Below are 6,356 nucleotides of genomic sequence, written 5' to 3'. Positions count from 1 at the left end.
CATCATTCATGTAGAGGACAAACGTAGTAATCATTTAATAAATGTTAGCTGTTGTCATGATAAAATATTTGTACCCTATTCAGTTGAGTATATATGTTGTGTTAAGTACAAATTAGAAGAGAAAAGCCCACATCCTTCAGGAAGTGGCAGAAAAGAATCTAGCAGCACACAGATGCCAGGTGACCTTATGTCTAAAGTGTCCCTAAGTCTCCTTCCTTGTGAGTGTGCTTTTGTGGACCACAATTTAAAGTCTCTTTCACTGTGTTTATTACCATTTATACTCAGACAAAAATGCAGTCCATTTGCACAAGCTTTTGCTTGGGAACATCACAAGTCTAGACAAGAACTATGTTCTCATGTAAGAATCCTCATTCACTAGTGCTTTCTCAAGTATACAACCAGTTTGGAGCTAATCTATTGGAGTCTCACTCTGTAACCTATACTCTGATTTGGAAAGGAGCCCTTTCGACACATTATAGTGATTATAAACGTATAGCTATCTTTGAAAAAAATCTCAGTAAGTTGATAATAGCAATTGTGCCAACCGTGGAAGTGCATGGGGGGTCCAACTCTTTTAAGTGCTTAAACAGCAACTTTGAAGAGTGCACAACACCTGTTTTCCTTCCTGAATGAGACTGGAGGAAGGAAATGCACAGTGGATGGTTGCCTGGGTGACAGCCTGTAAACTAAGCAGTCTCTTTGCAGCTAACTGAAGAGTTTGTGCACCCAGAACCAGCTTTAATTATCTTTTTTTTTTTAAAGTACTTTGAGCTGTGAAACGTTGGAAAATAATCAAAGAAAAAAATCCAAATCTATGCTGCTTTTAAATGCATCTCCTGTTGAAGGGTGGGTTGACAGCTGTCCCAGAAATCAGTGCCACGATGAATTAGGATGATGCTGACTGCTGTTTGGCGTGTTGTTTCTTCAACTGTGTACCAACTTCCTCAGCAAAACAGACCACAGGTAAGCCAAGTCTCTGCTTTTCATCACATTTTAGATAATACCATAAGTTGCAAATTTTTTTTCCCTCCTCAAAGGATATCCCAGAGGAGGAACATCAGGTAAACTGATAGAGGAAGTTGTGTCCTAATCTCAAATAATTATATCCTTAGAGTTGTTGTAATAAATTATTTTTGACTTTTCAAAAGTCCCTTCCCATACTTTATACAAATGCCTCTAGATCATAGGCTAAATTGGTAAAGACCAAAAAAGTATATAAAAATGCTTATGTCCATTGAATTACGCCCAGGGACCATCATTTGTTTTAGTTTAATCACCCATATGTTTGTAAACTTTACATGGTATGAACCTTCCTGTGACCACTCAGTATTGTATACATGTATTCTTGGCCAGATTTTCTTGACATGAAAAGGAATTTCCATTACTTTAAGTCTTAATTACATAAGATTCCAAATCCAATGTACACTGTAAAAAAAAAAAATCTTGTTTTACAAGTAGATTAATCATGCATAAAATTAAAGATAAAAGAACTGGACTCCAATAGATGCTAAACCAGAAATCCCTACAGAATGAAATGCTACTGCTTAAAAAAAAACATTGATCAAAACAATCCTAAAAGAAAAACTGAGAAAAGCTTTCTTATGAAAAAATTTAAGTTGGAGATGTACAAATTACAGATCAGAAGAGAAAATGGAGCTCACTAATAAAAAGCAGTGTGGGTCTGTCCATGTTAATTGAAAGGGCTACCTAGATACAGGGATACTGCTATATGTCCATTCAATCTTCATTGTCTTTCTCCTGTCACTAAGTGTGCGAGACAATGGATGACCAAATAGCGACCGCACTGCCCAGTACTGTAGTGATTTGATTTGATAACTCTTGGGTTTCAATTGGTTTAAATCTTAATTTTATTTTTTATTTATGAAGTAGATACTACTTTTGAAATGCTCTCACTTAAAGGTTATATTGAAGAGCTAAACCACAATTCTTTAACATATATCATCACTTCATTGCTAGGGGTAACAACCTTGGGAAAAAATACCTTTGGGATTTTATTTCCACTTTATGAATAAATGGGTGATATAAATGTATGTTTCTTGTCTAGTTGTTATTTGACTATCCGATTTTTAGCTTTATTGAGGGACAGGTTTTAATTATCCTTTGTTTCTGAAAGCATTTCTTTTAACCAAAATGATATTGCAAATACTGTTTTCAAAAATAAGTGTATAAATCCAAGCTGCAAAGCAGTTTGCTGGGATAGGTATGTATAGTGGTTTTAAATTATTCCATGGCCTGATTTTGAGGTTATCATTTGCTCCTCAGCCTTTAGAAAAGCTCCAAGTACCCTGCATATTCAATGTTAATGATTAGGATAATGATGATTGAGTGACAGCAATCAACCAAATGTCTGCTTCATTTAGAAGAGCTTAAAGGAACAGACAGGCATTGGTGCTGGTGGCAGTGTAAATTGGTACAGCCATTCTGGGGAATAATCCAGCAGTATTTAGTGAGATTAAATACGCTCGAACCATTCACCTCAGAGAAACTTTGGCACGGTGCATAACAAGGCCTGAACAAGAATGCTAATCACATTGTCATTTGTGGAGTAGGAAATTGGAGGGAACTTAGATGTCCATCACCAAGGGAAGAGACACTGAGTGTGGTGGATACATACTATTCAGCCACTAGAAGCAAATAACCAGAGGTATACATAACTATAAGGCTAAAGCTTAAAAACAACCTGTCAAGTATGGAGGTTCCTTAAAAAACTAAAAATAGACTTACCATATGATCCAGCAATCCCACTCCTGGGCATATACCTGGAGAAAAAAATAATTCGAAAAGACACATGCACCCCAATGTTTATAGCAGCACTATTTACAGTTGCTAAGACATGGAAACAACCCAAATGTCCATCAACAGATGAATGGATAAAGAAGTTGTGGTATATTTATACAATGGAATATTACTCAGCCATAAAAAAGAATAAAATAATGCCTTTTGCAGCAACATGGATGGACCTGGAGATTGTCATTCTAAGTGAAGTGGGCTGGAAAGAGAAGGAAAAATGCCATATGATATCACTTATATGTGGAATCTAAAAAAAAGGCCACAAATGAACTACTTATTATTTGTAACTTATATGATTGATTTCTTGAATATGTGTAAGCACATTTGACTGTCCTTTATGATTGGATTACCTCATTCTGTTGATTCTTATTTTGTGGTTGGCTTTATTCATTTGATAACTATGTAAGTTTAAAAAGCTAAAGCTTTAAACTGTTCTTTGAAACAATAATCAGTACATATGTGTTAACTAAAACAATGTGCAGTATATTGTGTATGTGTATTTACATGCAATATATTGTATATGTGCAATCAAATTGTAACAATTCTACCTAATAAAACTGAAAAAAAAAAAAAAACCTGTCAAGTTAAAAAATAAGTAATGAGGCGAGGCCTATAGTACAACATCAGTTGTGCAAATTTAAAACATACACACGTAACAGAACCATATGCCTTATAAAGATACACATATATCTGAGGATACCTTTTAGGCAGGTTAGACTGGGTTCCCTTGAGGCAGAGAGGAGTGAGACAAGGGATCAGAGCCAAAGGGAAAAAACATAAAATGAAACAATGGGAAAGTCAAGCATGGCACAATCCTGCTAATAAGGAGTATGATTAGCCCGACCCCCTTCAAGGTTCCAAAAAGGAAATGAAAATAGGCCTGTTTTACAAACATTCCTGATGAATATTTGTAAAACACTAGTTGCATTAAGTCTTTTCTGTCACTCAGGCCCACACCTCTCCAGCATGAGATCCCATTTTGCCAACATCTATGCCTTGTTTTCTTCATCTATAAAATATGGATAATGATACTACTGTTCTGAAGGTGCTGTTTGAAATTAAGAAATAAAATATGTATAAAGGATTTAGAAGAGTGGATGGCATATAGTGAGCATTCAATAAATGTTGGTTATTATTGCTGTTATTACATGATCGTCATTATCATATGATATAACTTTGAGCAAAGATAGGGAAAGACTTGAGGGATTGCTTCTCTATTTCAGTTTATTACCTATTAGAAATTTGGAGGAAAAACTTGTGTTTATCCCAGGAACTTTAAATCAAAAGGAATAAGTGGTAATGATCAACGTAAATTAGAAAATAAAGTGAATTGCAAGATTGTGGATTGGATTCTAATCACTAGGTCAGTGTTTCCAGAAGTTGTCCAATAATAGGAATCACCTGAGTGCTTGAACAACAGCAAAAAAAGGTATGTCTTAGAGACAGTGAAAAGATCAGCGGTTGCCAAGGATTAGGGAGTAGTGGGGCTTGAGCAGGTGGAGAAAAAAGGGCAGTGAAACTACTTTATACTATAGTGGATACACGTCACTGTCCATTTGTCCATACTCCTAGCATGTCCAACACCAAGACTGAACCCTAATGTGAATTCTTTACTTTAATGAGTCCATGTGGGTTCACCAGTTGTAACAAACGTGTCACTCTGGTGCTGAATGTTTTTTTCTTTTTTCTTTTTGTTTGTTTGTTTTGCTTTGTTTTTTGTAGGGGAGGTCGTTATTTTTTTTGGAGGAGGTGGTGGGGATTGAGCCTCAGACCCTGTGTAAGCTGAGCATGCGCTCTACCACTTGAGCTATACCCTCCCCACTCTGATGCTGAATGTTGATAGTGGGGAGGCTGTGTCTGTGAGGGTGAGTGGTGGAGGGGTGGTTTGGGGGGGTATATGAGGACTCTGTGCTTTCCACTCAGTTTCATTGTGAGTCTAAAACTGCTCTAAAAAATAAAGTCTATTTTAAAAGAGTCTACTAAAAATTTTTAATTAAAAAAAAAAAAAGAAGAAGAGATTCCCCAGCCTCATCCCAGACCTACTAAGTCAAAAGGAACCTAGGAATCTTTAATTATAACAACCAGACAGCATCATCCTTTTGCTCAAGCTGATTTAGGAAACTGCACTAAGCTAAGGCCACATTTCTTTGAAATCCAAGGAGACAAGTCATGCTACTTAAATGTTGGCTCTGTTGCTGACCTCATCCGTTATCATTCTGTAGAAGAGAATGCCTGCCTCGGCCAGTATCAGGTCTTCACCAACCATACATAGCCTCTCGAGCCCATGTTTCATTTTCCATGGCCAGTCAGTCACAAATCCTGTTTAGCTTTACTTTCAGATTTTTGTTTCTGCCATTCTAGTCACTATCATAGTAATCTTACTAAAGTGCCGTGTTCCTTAAAAGCACAACCTAAACACTTCATGGGCTTCTCAACCTGTTCAGATGTAGAGAGTAAACTCCCACATGTTCCACTCCTCACTAACGCTGGGTGTAGACCTTTGTTCGTGCTCTTCTCTCAGTCAAAATTGCCCTTTCTCCTTCACTCTCGTTCTCCAAATATCATTGATACCTTTCTTTCTGTGTCGTGGTGCAGCCCACGTGGTCATTCCATTTCTCTGACATCTATAAGATTCATTATTTGTTGCTTGACTTTTTTTTGTATTTTATTTTAGCCATTTTATGTTATGTTCTATTGTGCATATCAGTGAAACCTCCTGAAGGATATATAGCATCCTCTTAACTGAATGGATGGATTTATCAAAAAGTACTATTTCTGAGAAAAAAAAAGTACTATTTCTGGGGTGAAGTACATGTTCTCTTTGAGAAAGAAAGCTTAAGTAGTCTGGCCCATGAATGCATTTGTATGTTTAGAACATTGAAGACCAATTTTAGACATTTTCTTGTTTAATTTTCTTAGCTTTTCTCCATAAAGTTGTACTATGAAATGGCCTTTTGTTCTTTTGCTTTTAACCAAATGCCAGTTCATTCAATGAAATAGCACATGCCTACAGACCGTGACTATGGTGTCAGAAGCTGAAGTTGAAACAAAGTCTAAGAAAGGATTTTGCGCTGTTTCCAACAGCAAGAGGCTGCATGAGGGAGGCAGTTTGGTGACTTCAAAAACTGTAATTTAAGATATATTTCAATGATCTGGAAAACAGATACTTAAAATTAGGACTTTACCAGAAGATCTAGAATGGTGTCCACCATGCTCTTCAATGACTCATACTGTGCTAGACTTATGAAGGATTCAAAAGTATAAGGCATGAGATGTCTCTGATCTTAAGGAGTTTACAATATTTTGGGGAAGATAGGACTTTCATTAAAAAATAACTATAGGGATTTTAATAAACAACAATAAAGAAAATAAAATCCTACAATAATTTTCACCAACAGAATGTATCAATGCTTTATATATATTATTTCAGATCCTCACCAACCATTTGAAAGGGGATTATCATTTCCATTTTGGAGATGAGAAAATGAAGCTCAGAGAAGCTGAGTGACATGTCCAAGGTCACACAGGTGGTAATCTGGAGGAGC

This window comes from Camelus ferus, chromosome 5 (assembly GCF_009834535.1).
Source record: "Camelus ferus isolate YT-003-E chromosome 5, BCGSAC_Cfer_1.0, whole genome shotgun sequence".
In the NCBI taxonomy this organism is placed as follows: domain Eukaryota; kingdom Metazoa; phylum Chordata; class Mammalia; order Artiodactyla; family Camelidae; genus Camelus; species Camelus ferus.
Note: the sequence above shows the minus strand (reverse complement) of the source record.